At 55.7% G+C, this 13,636-nt stretch overlaps 1 protein-coding gene across 1 annotated transcript in view; it reads right to left on the reverse strand.

Moving 5' to 3' along the window:
- KCNC1 (potassium voltage-gated channel subfamily C member 1) overlaps positions 1–13,636 on the reverse strand; it is a 42,723-nt gene that overhangs the window by 28,495 nt on the left and 592 nt on the right. The gene's annotated exons all lie outside the window — the stretch shown is intronic.

Below are 13,636 nucleotides of genomic sequence, written 5' to 3' on the forward strand. Positions count from 1 at the left end.
GAAAGACTTGCCCAGCTGGTACAAAGCACAGTGATTCCTTACTCTGAGACTTTTACTCAGGTCCCCAGACTGCCAGACGGAAAAAAAAAAATATCTGCTTTGTGACAGCCAGGCCTCAGGAGACATGGTTCCTGCTGCCTAGAAGAGAAGCCAGTGCCTGGCATTTCTAACCTTTGTGCTGCTAAATACATCACTGGTGACAGTGGTTCTTGCCCCTGAGGCTGTGGGGCCACCGGACAAAGCTTCCACAGCTTGCTTCCTTGTCTCTGTGGTTCAGCCCTCATCATGCCAGCCCTCCCAGGGCATCTGAACCCAGGAACAGGTTCAGTGGTGCCCCTGGTAGGGAAGCGTGTCTTGTGTGCTAGGCACAATGCTTCAGGCTCTGCCCTCCGAAGCACACCCCCACCAGGAGCAAAGAGGCTTGGCCAGATGCCACCTGCCTAAGCCCACACTGAGGCCTGTGCTCTCGCCTCTACCTGTTCCCTCCTCACCCTTCCCCTGCCCTTGAGACAGCAGTCTCCAGCATACATGGCCCTGTTTTGAACCATATTTTCTCCCTCACGAATTATCTTTCTGCCTCTGCTTGGTGCATTTACCCGGCTCCCCTGAGAGGTAAGTGGCACCATGATGCACAGTTTATGGATGAGATAACAAAGCCCCCCCACCCACCAAGACAAGGACCATGCTCCAGGCATGTGGGCTGCTCGGGCGCCCAGGTGGGAGCTCCCATGGCAATATGGGGAGAAGCACACCGCCTGGGCCTGGCCCTCAGCAGGCGCCTGCTCTGTATGCCACCAAAAGCCCTGCCCTCATCCTGGGACTCTGGTGGCTCCAGGTGGCCCAGTGGGTGACTGTGTTCCTCACAGCTGCTAAGAGAACCCCCCTGAGGCTGAGTATAAAACATTAATCTCTAAGTGGTAAGATGCTGGCCCTGGCGGGAGGCTGTGGTCTAAAATATCTTCAGAGTCCTGCCCTGGTGACAAGACCCAAGGGAGTCACACTTCCCTGATCTACCATCCTCATGGGCGGAGAAGGTCCCTGCGGAACCAGCAAAGCCTCCTGGTTACAGCAACCCCTTCTTAGACATACGTTTCATGTTCTCCAAATCCCCTGGGGGGAGAGGCCAGTGTCTGCGGGACCTCCTAGAAAGATGCCTCATGTGCCAAATGGTGAGAGTGATCAGGCATGACTAGAACACCTGTGTTGGACCATGCACTGCACTAACCAGCTTTCTGGACCTTATCTCGTTGGGTTCTCATGGCAGCCCCTTGAAGTGGGAACTCTTGGTATCCCCCCTTTACGGCTGAGGTGGCTGAGGCTTACAGAGGTCACACAGATAATAATCACCGGAGCCAAGTTTGGACTTAGGCAGTCTGCTCCAGTCTGGCCCATGAACACTACACTGACCATCTTCTCAAAGTCTGACCCAGTGAGAAGCAGGTAAGCAGCCACGGGGGGCTATGAGAATGCAAATTGCTGAAAGACTTTGGTCTGGAAGGGCCCTTTCCCTCTGGCTCCCATACCAACTTCTCTCCAGCCCCAGCGCCCCTGAGAGGACAGCATCCCCACAGCTTGGTGGCAGCCTTGTGTGGCCCCACACCTCGTCCTGACTGGCACAGTTGGCCTTTCGGGAAAAGACAGAGGTCGCCACTGTGGTGAGGCAAGGGCCCCCTCCCTGAGGCCCAGCTTCCTAGACGTGAGGACTGTGCGGCCCCTGAGGCCATGGGAGGGGAGGGAAGAGGAGGGAAGAGGACCACGGTGGAGACATAAACACCACCAAACACCAGGCTGGCACACCCAGAGAGCCCATGCCGCGAGACCCTGCCGCCAAGAGCACAGTGGGGTGATGGGGAGCTCTGCTCTTCTCTTTCTGACCTCCCACAGTCTCTCAGCTCTCTGAGCCTGGCCCTGGATACTGGCCTCTCGCGGGGTCTTCACCCTTAGGCACACGGGTCCGCTCAGGACTTCTGCATGTCTCACGGCCCCTGTTCCCCAGATGTCACATGTCTCCCTCCCTCCCTGCTTTCAAGTCTTTGCTGAAACATCACCTGGTTTCCTGCCACACTGGTTAAAATCCTCGCCACCCCCCAGCACTTCCTGGCCCTATCCTCTGTGACGTAGCTCCACAGCACTCCCCACCATCCAACACACTTTATATTCATGTGTCCATTTATTTCTCTTTTATTCTCCCTACGCTAGAATGTAAACTTCTTGAGGGCAGAGATTTCTGGCCATGTTGGTCTTTACTCTATTCCTAGCTTCTAGAACAGTGCCTACCTATTGAGTCAGGAGGCACTCAATAATTACGTCGACTGAATGAAGGAACAAGTGAATGCTAACAGCAGCCCCTGGCAGGAATTACCGAGAGCATCTTTAGGGTAGAGTATGGGTGTAGCGCGAGAAGGCCCTTCCTGTGCTGTGGATGGAGAAGGAAAGAGGTAAGGCGGGGGCACACCATGGGCAGGAGGCCAGGGGCTTGTGGGCAGGCCCGGAGCCAGAGTGAAGCAGGAGCAGGGCTGCCAGGCTAGGTCTGGGGAAGGTCTGGACCCGGCCAGGGTTGAAGGGGCATCCGAGGCCGTGCACAGGCTTGAGAAAGCTTCCTTTGGCGTCTGTGGCCCAGGCCAAAGCTACATCTAAGCCTGGGCAGAGTGAAGCTCCGAGGCCCCCTGAGCTCAGCTGTCTGGGGCTGCCCAGCTAATATTAGCTCATCCCCACCCAGCCTGGCGTCAGCCTGGCGGGGCAGGCCAGCCCGAGAGGGCACCGGCCCCTGGCACCCACAGGAGCCCCGGGCCCCAGAAGCATCTAGCGTCTGCCTGGCCCTTGCAGCCAGTGCTCACCATGCATTGCCTGTAAAGTTAGACACGTTGAGGCCCAAAGCTGGGATACCTGGTCCCCTGCCCGCCAGCCCCCTCCACACTGGGGGTCCTGTCAGCGTCTCAGGTGCCTGTGCTTGGCTCCCCACCACAGATGTCAATGCCTGCCCCCCCACCCCTTTATTCCGCGGCACAACTTCTGTCTTCCATCTCCCTCATCGCCCACTACACTGGGACAAGGAGGCAGAGCAGGGACCAGTGGCCCACACCGACCAGTGGGGACACTGAGGATCAGAGGGGCCATGGTCTGTCCGTGACACCCAGCAGCTTTGTGACAGAAAGCAAGACGGAATGCAGGCCCTGCCAAGATGACATCCCTGAAATCTGGCCCCTGGGAGACAGACTCCGGAAGCGGGAGACCCCAGGGCCAAGGTAGGTGAGGTGACCCCTAGAGAGTTATTTAAAAGGGGAGTCAGTTTCCGAAAGAAGGAAGCCGACAGAGAACAGCTGACGGTCTGGGTCTTCCAGAGCCAAGCACCGGCGAAAAGACAATAATGGAACCTACGATAATTAAGAACTTATTATGTTTCGGGTTCTGGGCTAAGTGCTTAACACATTCAGGCCTCTCCCCTTCCCTATGAGTCAGGCGCTATTAATATCCCTCTCGAGGTACAGACAGGTTAGGGAACTTGTCCAAGGTCACACAGCTGGGAATTGCTGGGCCAGAACATGAATGCAGGCCTCCTGGCTCCAGAGGACACGCTCTTAGGAGAGACTGGGCTCCAGGTCACACTGTCAAGTGAGGCCTCGAGGTCCATCCACTTTCAGCGGAACATGTGACTGGGACTCCTAGCCGGGGACCTTGGGACAAAAAGCATCCTTAAGATTTCAAGGGGAAGAGTTTGTGTTGACAGTCAGTAACTCATAGAAGGAAGGGGGTGACAGAAGGGACAGGGAACAGAAGGAGGTGGATGGGGAGGAAGATGGGGAGGGACAGCAGAAGAGCCTGGCTGGCCTCCAGGAGGAGTCGCAAGAGAAGTGACACTTGGGCATTTGGTCGGACCACCTGGGCCTGGGAACACTGTCCCGGCAACACGTGTGTCCTTGTGTGAGAGCTCGTGAGTCCTGGTTGAGGAAACTAGTTCCTCAGTCTCTGAGCTCCGGTTGTGGGGGGCGGGCCAGGGGCTCACTGGGCTGAGCTGGAGTGAAAAAGGAGTTTGCTGAGGTGAATGGGGAGGGATGGGAAAAGCCTCACGTGGCCCTGGGTGGTGACAGTGGCAGGTAGGACCTGTCCTGGCTGCTGCTTGCCTCCCCCCACCCCCTGCCCTGACCAGGACACTCCGCAGCCCCAGCACTGCCTTCGTCTCTGTCTCTCCATCACTGCTCTAGGCTCGGGGATGGAGGCACTGTGTCCCCGGGTGAGGCAAGGAAGAAGGGGGTCAGCTGGGAACAGGCTCCAGGGTATGGTGTCTGACCTAGGTCTTGAACTCTGGTCTCCTTATCCATCTTCTCAATAAATATTTATTTAACACCCACTACATGCCAGGTCCTGTTCTAGGTTCTTCTAGTGAAAGAAACAGACGGCAAATGAGATAAATAAGTAAAATACAGTTAGATGGTGTTAATGCAAAGGAGGAAACAGGAGAGCATGGAACGGCAGGAGGTTGAGCTGAGCTGGTGACATCCAAGTCCAGACCTGAAGCAGGTGCAGGAGTGAGGGGGAGGGGGATGCTCCGGGTGGAGGGAACAGCAAGAGTAAGGGTCCTGAGGCAGAGGCACAAACACTGTATTGGTGGAAAACCACAGAGGCCAGAATGAGAAGTGGGAGAGAGGCAGGAGAGCAGAAGGGAGATGGTAGGGGCCAGGAGCTCATGTGGAGCCTCCGAACCCTCAGGAGAACTTGGGCTCCTCCCTGAGTGAGACCGGAAGCTGGGGTTAGCAGAGCACAGAGGTGGCTTGGTCTGACTAGCATTTTACCCAGGATGGCCCTGGCTGCATGTGGAGAAGGAGCCTGAGGGGGGACAATTCCCAGTCATCCAGGGTAGAGAAGAGGATGGCTTCAACTAGGGACCTAGTGGTGGAGGTGATGTAACACAGTTGGTTTCTGGGATGCTCTCAACATGGAGGCAACAGGATTTGCTGATGCGTGAGAGAAAGGAAGGACTCAAGGATGGTGCCAAGCGCTTTGGTCTGAGAACTTACTGGCCTGGGCCTCATCCCCAGGCCTGTCACCCTGGTGCCAACTAATTGGGCACAAAGAAAGATCAGAATCACCCCCCTTGAAGCTCTTCCACCCTGCACACACCCATTCAGGCTTCTCGGTGTCCTGATACTTCCTCTCAACTGGGAATGGCTGCCCACCTCAGCACTTCTCAGAACCGAGGGTGTGTATGATTCATCTGGGGATCTTGTTAACATGAAGGTCCTGACTCTGGAGGTCTCCGGTAGGGCCTGAAATTCTTCATTTCTACCCTGTGCCCAGGTGACATCGGTGCTGTTGGTCAGAGGACCACGCCAACTGGCAAGAGCCCCTATGTCCCCAGCCCCCAGTTGAGAGTCTCCCTGCCCGGGAGCGGAGTCAGCATCCTGAGCACCCCGGCCCCCAGATCCAGGAATCATTCTTGAGGGACAGAGCCCAGGAGCCTGACCTTTTGGAAGCAGCCTGGGTCATGTGAGAGTCAGTCACAGGTGGGAATTCCCCCATAAGCACCCCTGCAGCCCCCAGACCAACCGCTGCCGAGAGCCTTGCCCAGGGCCAGCCCCACCAGGCACAGAGGGCGCTCACTGCCCCACAGCGCCCCCTGCCCCATCAAAGCTAGCCGCCCTGCAGCATTTCCTCTCTAAATGCACCTCTCTGCAGCTCCCACAGGGCACATGGCCAAGGGAACGGCCTGCAGAAGAGGGCAAACAGGTGCCACCTGCTGGGCCTGAGGAAAGCACACGCTGAGGAGGTGGGACCCACAGGTTTATGCCCGGGAGTGCCTGGGAGAGCCAGGGATGGGTCACACCAATCACAGTGGCAAGCCCAGGCAGGGCGTGATTCCTGTGCCTTGAAGGAATGAATGAGAGCAGGTGGAGAGAGCCTGAATGAATGTAGGAGGAAAGGAGGAAGCTCTTCAGATCCCTTCCCCGGGGCTCCTCCCTGCTTGGTGTCAGGGCCCTTGGCAGGAGAGCTCAAATGTGTCCTAGAAAGGGGCAGGGCTGAAGATGTGGATGGACACCTAGGGAAGGACTAACTTGGCACCCACAGTGACTCCGGAAAGCTGAAGTCCAGAATTCTTAGGCTCCTGTTATGTCCAGACTGGGGAGGCACTTGGTCATTTGGAATGACCTTTGTACTTCATAGAGGCCCACCCTGCAGCCTGAGGGGGTGCTGGGATTGGCCCAGGGGAGCCTGGCTTGGTTTAATGGCTCAGCTACAGACCTTGCTCTGGCTTAGTTGCCTGATGCCCACAACAGGGCAACTGTCTGTGGCCTCATCTCTCCATGCACCTGGACCGGTCCTTGATCCTGAGGGCCCACCTGGCCCAGTCACAGGCCTCCAGAAGTGTCCCCAGTGTCCTCCAGCTCAAATCGTGCAAGCCTGGCTACTCCATGCCCAACCCTCGCTCCCCAGAGTGGTCAGCTAGGGCAGGAGCGGCCAGGGTAAGCATTAGGGGCCTTGTGGAATGGGTTGTCACATTCAGCAAGTCTAGAAGAGACACTGAGAAAGGGAAAGAAGTACGCAAAAACCTGGAGGTTGGAATGAAGGCTGGAGATGAGAAGCCCTGGGAGGAGGCTGGCAGAAGGGAGCAGCTCATGTCCGGGTTCCAGCGCAGAAGGCCTCGAATGCCATGCTAAGGGGGAGCCAGCATTACCCCTGGTTTCCCCCAAGTATCTACCACCTTGTGCAGGACAACTTTGGACCTTCCCTGAGCCCTCTGCCATTCCCCTGTAGGCATATGGAGCCCCAGAGCCTGCACGGCTAGTGGGGGGCAATGCCGCACCTTCGGAAGACCCTCTCCCCGGGGACTGTCAGAGCACGTCTTAGCCCTTGAGGCTGGGCCCTTACCTACCCAAGTTCAGGGCCCACAACTTGATGAGCAGGAATCCCAGACAGGTTGTGAAGAATGAGTGTTTGCTGGGGGAGGAGGGTAAGGAGATAGAAACCCTAGCCTGGGCCAGAGACCCCACTATCCTGAAATGGCAGTGGGAGGCAGTCCTGAGCAGTGGTTCTGGACAGAGTTCCAGTGCGGGCAGCCCTGGTCCGAGGGCTGGCTCTCCCGCTAGGGAGCTGAGTGACCTTGGGTAGGTTACTCACTGCTTTGAGCCTCAGCAGCCTCATCTGTGACATTGGTGTGATGATAATGATACAGTTCCATGGCAGTTTTGTGAGAATTAAATGAGAATATGGAAATGAAGCCCTTATGAAGGATACATAGTAAATGCTTTTGTAAATAGCAGCCGTTAGTATTATGATTCAAGAAAGGAAAGGGGTTCTAGAAAAATCTTGCTAGGAGGATGGTAAGAACAGAATTTGGGCCAACTCTGGGTTGAATGACTTGCAAACATCTGAACCAGATGTGCTGAGTCCTGGGTGGGGGGCACAGGGGGCCTGGAGAAGGGGGATGGGAGGGCCATTGAAGGCTTCATCCCCCTCCCTCAGGGGAGGAAATTATGGGGGTAAGTAAAAGAACAGCGTGTGCAGGTAGTACCTGGTGCTCTGTTAAAACTGAGAGCCAAAAGAGATGCAAATGGCCAGGCCCTGGGCGGAGAAGATGAGAGTTGGAGTTTCACTAATTCCCTATGTGGTTTTGGGTAAGTGTCTTCCCCTCTCTGAGTCTGCACCTCCTCCACCGAATGAAGGTAGTGGCTAGAGGTGGCCCAGGAGCACCCATCTTCTCCAACAGCCGTCATGCATGTGGAAGGTAGTCCCTCCTACCCAAGGGGTCTCCATGAATCAGGCCTGGGCAGCCAATAGTCCTCTTTTCCTCGGACCCTGTCTCTAGGGAAGGGAAGCTCAGGCCGTTGGCTAGCCTAGGGGCTGATGGGAGGGAGCGGCTCAAGGCCCTGACCTTTTGGTCCAGAGTGAGCACACTGGTCATGGGACCGCTCAGAATAGCCATGGCACTATATTCAGCTGTCTTGGGAGGCCCCAAGATCCCTGGCCCAGGCAGCAGGCCCTGAAATGAGTCCCCTCCGGACTCCCCCCCAACACCTCTAAGACAACCGCCTGCCTGTCTTCCCAAAGCTTCTGGCAGATAGCAGGCCTCCTGCCCATAGTCAAGGAGCAAAGACATCTGCCTCCAGGGCATAGAACTCTAGACACTCCCTGAGGCAAGGCGAAGGTGCCTGAGGACTCTTAGGCCACAGAGTTGGCAGTTAGAGATCTGGCTTTCTGAACCAGCCCCCCATCTGCTCACATGTGGCCCCTCTCAGGCCACAACTTCCTCATCTTGTCATAACAGTAGCTCCTATTATATTGAGTTTGTAGGAAGCTCAGAGTCTGGAGCAAGACACAAACTTGAATCAAGCAAAGCTGCTAATGAACATTTTATTACATACCAGATAGCTTCTCTGAAGGAAAGGAAGGACTCTCAACCCTGACCCAGGGTGTGGGGTCTGGAAGGCATCACCAAGGAACAATGTTTCAAGCAGGGTGTGAAGGATGAAGAAGTACAGACCAGGAGGAAAGAATGCTCCCCAGGGAACAGCATGTGCAAAGGCCCGGAAGCAGGGACGCCTGGCCCAGGCAAGAAACTGAAATGAGGCCAGGGTAGCTGCAACTCAGTGAGCCACAGAGAGTCAGGCCAGAGGAGACTGAGGAGGCAGGCAGGACTGGAGAGTCCAAAGTATGGTCCAGGGAAGCACCAAAGGGTTTTAAACAGGCAAGGGAATAGGCTGACAGATTCATGAGTTAAAGAGACCTCTCTATGTGGTGGCCAAGTAGAGAATGAACTGGAGGGGGCGGGAGCTGAAGGCAGGAGAACAGCTGGGAGCCGCCGGAGGGGTAGGTCTGAGGGGAACATTGGTGGCTTGCACCAGGGTGGTGGACGTGGAAATGGAGGGCAAAGGACAGACTCTAGAGAGCCATGAAGGGGAAGGATAACACGGATAATCAGAGTGATAATAGCAACCAACATTTACTGAGCACTTACTGCACGTGAGGCCCTGTGACAGGGGGCTCTCCGTACACCAACTCAATGACTCTTTCATTAACTCAATCATAGGGCCAATTTAAGAGGTGAAGGGGCTGAGAGACTGGGATGGGGAGACACTGGTTTGTGATTTTTCTCTACTGACAAGGGAGCTAGGGCGGGGGGTGATACCACCCAGAGTCCCAAGGACACCTATTAAAGCATCATAGGAAGGAGAAAAACAGCAAGTGGGGGACAGATACACTGTGGTGGGGGACACAGGGGGTGGCAGCAGGGAGAGTAACCCAGCAGCCCCTTCTCCTCCGCTCACGGTCTCCTTCACATGTTACCATGACTAGAAATGGGGCCCTGACAGACTCTGAGGTGGGGAGGGAGTCTCTCAGAAGTCCCTGACAACAGCTCTCTCTCTCCGCCTCTCACCAAGACTCCAAGAGCCCTGTATCGGCTAAGACCCAAGGGAAGAACAGAAGTCTCTTGCTGGGCTCTTCACTCCAGCCACCAAGTGCATTTCCTTCCCAGGGAGCTGAGGAGAAGTTAGGGCTGCCTTGGGTCCCAAAGAGCAGGGGACAAGGCAGAGAGACAGACAGCCAGCATCAGAGGGGAGGTGGGCAGTGGGCTGATGGGGCTTCCCCAGCTTGGGAACCACTGGGACTTCCTTGTCATTTGGAAGGTCAAATGACTGTCACTTGAAAAGGGGACAGATCTCATTACACACACACATGTACACACCACATACTAAGGATACTCTCTGGCCTACGGAACAAGGACCACCATTAGCCCTGACCTGACACAGAACGATGTTCCTGATGAAAACGTGCAAATCTCAGATAAAAGCCAAGAGAGAGAGAAGGGCAGGTTTGAAGGCAGGGCTGCCCCAGGCTTTGCCAACAGCCCTGCCTGCTCCCACACCCTCATGGCTTTGCGTGCCAGGACTGCCATCCCCTGCCATCTGCCTGGCTAATTCCCACCTGCCCCCTAAAGCTTACCCTAGCATTGCCTCCTCTGGGACTGTGCGTCCTCTCAGAGCCCCCGGAAGCCCCCTCACAGCCCTTACCACAGAGAGTCACCATCGTCCTCTGTTTGTGTGTGTCCACCCTTCACCCCGTCCTGTGCCAGCTCACCTCCCCACCCCTCACCCTCTCAGCACTGGTGCCCAGGAAAGTATAGGAGAGGGGACCCAGGGAACCGGCTGCTCTAGCTCGCACTGTCACCCCTCAAGGGGTCAGATGGGACCTCCTGCTCCAGCCAAACAGCCCTTACCTTCCAGAGCCAGCAAGAAGGCCTGGGGCAGGGTGGCCTCACTATCTGTCTGATCCACACGCCCACCACTGGCCTGGGCTAGAGCAGTATTTCAACCGAGGACAGGCATGAGGAACAAAACCGCTCACTAAGGCAGCTCAGGAGGACCAGGAGATCAAGGGAGCAAGCAGGATGCTGGTGTGGGGTTTCATCCTCCTCAAGACACACCCACACCTGGGCAACACAAGGTCTCTGTCACAAACAAGCACCCACAGTGCTCTGACACCCAGAGCCTCAAACACACAGTCCGAGCCACATGCAGTGTCCCCCACACCAGGTATGGCCTCATGCACAGATGTTCTTATGCACACAGCCTTACACACACACACAGCCTCACAGGCAGTGCTTCACATGTGCGATGTCACACTCGCCACACACAGCCGTACGCTCACACAGGGACACACTCACCTCAAGTTTCTCACACACACCCAGCATTTCTCTTACACATACAGTCTCCCTCTCTTTCTTATGTACGCGCTGTCTCCCACGCTGTCTCGTTCTCACACACAAAGTCCATCTCCAAACACATGGAATCTGTCTCTCTCACATTCACACAGGATTTCTGATACAGAGACTCACAGAATCTCTCTTACAGAGTCTCACCACAAACGCACACATATCACACACACGTGCACAGGGGCACACGCATGCACATCCTACTCCCACAGTCTCTCTCACACATGTTTTTATTCTTATCCAGCCTTTCTCACACGTATGAAGCGTCTCTCACACCCACAGAAAATCCCTCTTACACAGAGTCTCTTTCACACACGTACAGCTTTTCTTCCACACGTACATGCAATGTCACACGCATCCAGGATTCTGGTCTAGCATCTAGAATACAAATTTAAATCCTGACCCACCCGTGTGAGGAGGGGGGAGGGGTAAACAAAGGTGACAGCAGCGGCAAAGCAGAGATGAGGGGGAGGAAGGGCAGGCAGCCCGCTGCTCCCTGCGCAGATGAGCCGCAGAGAGGCAGCGCAATGCAGCTAGGCCAGCCCAGCGTGCAGCAGGAAGCCTGGGTTCTAATCCAGGCTCTGCCCTCAGTTCCCCTGAGTGCCCTTGGACAGGTCCCTCCTCTGTGGGCCTCAGTGTCCTCAGATGTCACTCAAAGGAGTTAGAATGACTCTATGAGTCTCCTGGGGAGAGAAGGTGGTGGCACAGACAGTGGGGAGCTTCTAACCCACCTCCACCTCCCCAAGACACCCCAGCCCTTTGCTTAGAGTCTGCTCCTCAGTGAACACTTGAGACAATCAGGACGTTTCTGTAAGGCTTCGAACACCAACAAGACCCCAAGCCACACTAACCAGCCCATTTATCTGCATTGGGTGAAGGCCACCCCATGGCCTAAGAACGTCAAGTGGAAGAGGATGGACGGTGATGGGCTGGAAGAGGCCCCATATGTCCCCCTGCCTATCCTGAAAGTCGGGAGCACAGCCCAGAACCTGAAAGCTGAGTCCAATGTTGGGGTGGGGGTATCCAGCCTCTTACTAGGGATCCAGGTGGGCGAAAGGACAATGAGGAAGTTGGGCCTCCTCCTTCCTTCCTGGGCTGAGGAGGGTGATGGTGCTGGTGAAATGCTGTCCAAGGTCAAATGCACGCTGAATGGATGGCTGCTGTAACCCAGGCCTTTGCCAACATGCCCCCAGCCCCAGCACGTACTGGTTCAACCTCCCAGTCCCCCTCTCCTGCCCCTCCCCACAGCTCAGCCACAGCCTCCAGTTACATAATCCCTTGGCTGTGGTGGCCTCTGTCAGGAGGAGAGGGGAGGGTAGACCTCTGAGGGTCCAGTCCATTCTGGGAATGGCAGGGAGCTGGCAGCCAGCTCAGGGGAGGATGGGGTCCCAGGAGACCTGTGTTCTAGTCCTGCTTCGCCTCTAGGTCCCTGAGTGACCTTGTGTAGGGTCTTCAGTGGCAAAATGAGGGGCTTGGTCCTCTCCCCAACCACCCCCCCAACACACAACATCTGTTCTAGGATTTAATGTATAAGAATCTGTCCTGCTCTCCCTCCTTCACATGCTAAAACATCACAGATCTACCAGGCCTGTGCCTAAACACAGCCCTTTTCTCCCTGTGGACACATCAGTGCCCCCCAAGTCCCCTTTCCCCACTGGCCCTCAGCACTGATCCTGCCCCCTCCCCGGCTCCATCCTCCCCACCTTGGCTCCTGGGAGGCGGAGGGAAGGGATGTGGAGCAGTAAAAAAGAGCAGTGATCTGCCTGGTAGGGGGGTGGGGGTGGGGGGCTTTGCTTTAAATTCCCAACTTAGACCTTCCCCCTCACGATTTAGGTTCCATTCAGACCTCACAGAGCCCTGGGGATGCAATGAACGTCTTCGCCAGGGTGGGTGGCTGCTACCAGGGTTTCCCTTTTCGGCTCAGTGAAGCACATAAAAACCCGGAGATTTCACCAGACCCCCTCTCCCATTCTACAAAGGAAGAAACTAATCCAGAGAAGCCTCTGAGAGGCCAAGGTCAGCAGCAGGGTGCCCTTGCTCTCCGGCAACCCGCTGCCATCCAGAAAGGGGAGTGGCCGATGAAGACACGCCCACCTCTCACACACCTTCCTGCAGGTTCCCTTTTAGAAGCCCCCACTCTGCTCCTGACAGGTCCCAGAGGCAGCACAGGCATAAGCATAGTGGCCCCCTCCACACCGCCCCCCCTTTTGATGAAGAAGGACAGGCAGTGTTCCCAGAAGCAGGTCTGAGGGGCCACGTCACCGTCTCCACAGCCCAGGCCCATCCATACCCACTACTTAATTAGCCATAAAGATTCCCCCTTGACCATCTCTTCACAACAGCCCAAGGTTGTTCCCTGGGGAGGGGTGGTCTGCCTCAAGCAGCGGACCAGGCCAGGCCCTCCTCTGTAGGCCCTGACTGGCTCCAGATGCCTTTCCCTGGGAGGGAGGAAGGGCTCCCAGCTCCTCTCCCCCATGACAAAATCTAAAGGGCAGCTCACATCTTCCCAGTGTACATTCGCAAAGACACAAACATGCATGCACAGGCACTCCTGCACACTCAAACATACACACATGTTCTCTCCTTCCCACTAATATCTGACCCACCCAAATAGACACACCACCGTACTTACATAAATATGCACACAAATCTACTCATACACACAAACACCGATTTGTACTCACTCAGACGTATTAAATTTGGAAATACAGACGCAGACCTTCCATACCTACAGAACTAGTCACCCTCAAAGAGCACCCTCTTTTTTATCCTCCCTCTTATACACGGTTTCCTATGTATACACACACACACACACACACACTCTCTCTCTCTCTCTCCTTTCAGTTCTGGCTCTCTAAGCGCCAGTTCTGGAATCCACCCCCGCCCCAGGGAGACAGAGGACCCTGCCTTCCCCACCAGGCTCCGTTCTTT

The sequence above is a fragment of the Mustela nigripes genome, chromosome 1, assembly GCF_022355385.1.
Source record: "Mustela nigripes isolate SB6536 chromosome 1, MUSNIG.SB6536, whole genome shotgun sequence".
Classification (NCBI taxonomy): Eukaryota; Metazoa; Chordata; class Mammalia; order Carnivora; family Mustelidae; genus Mustela; species Mustela nigripes.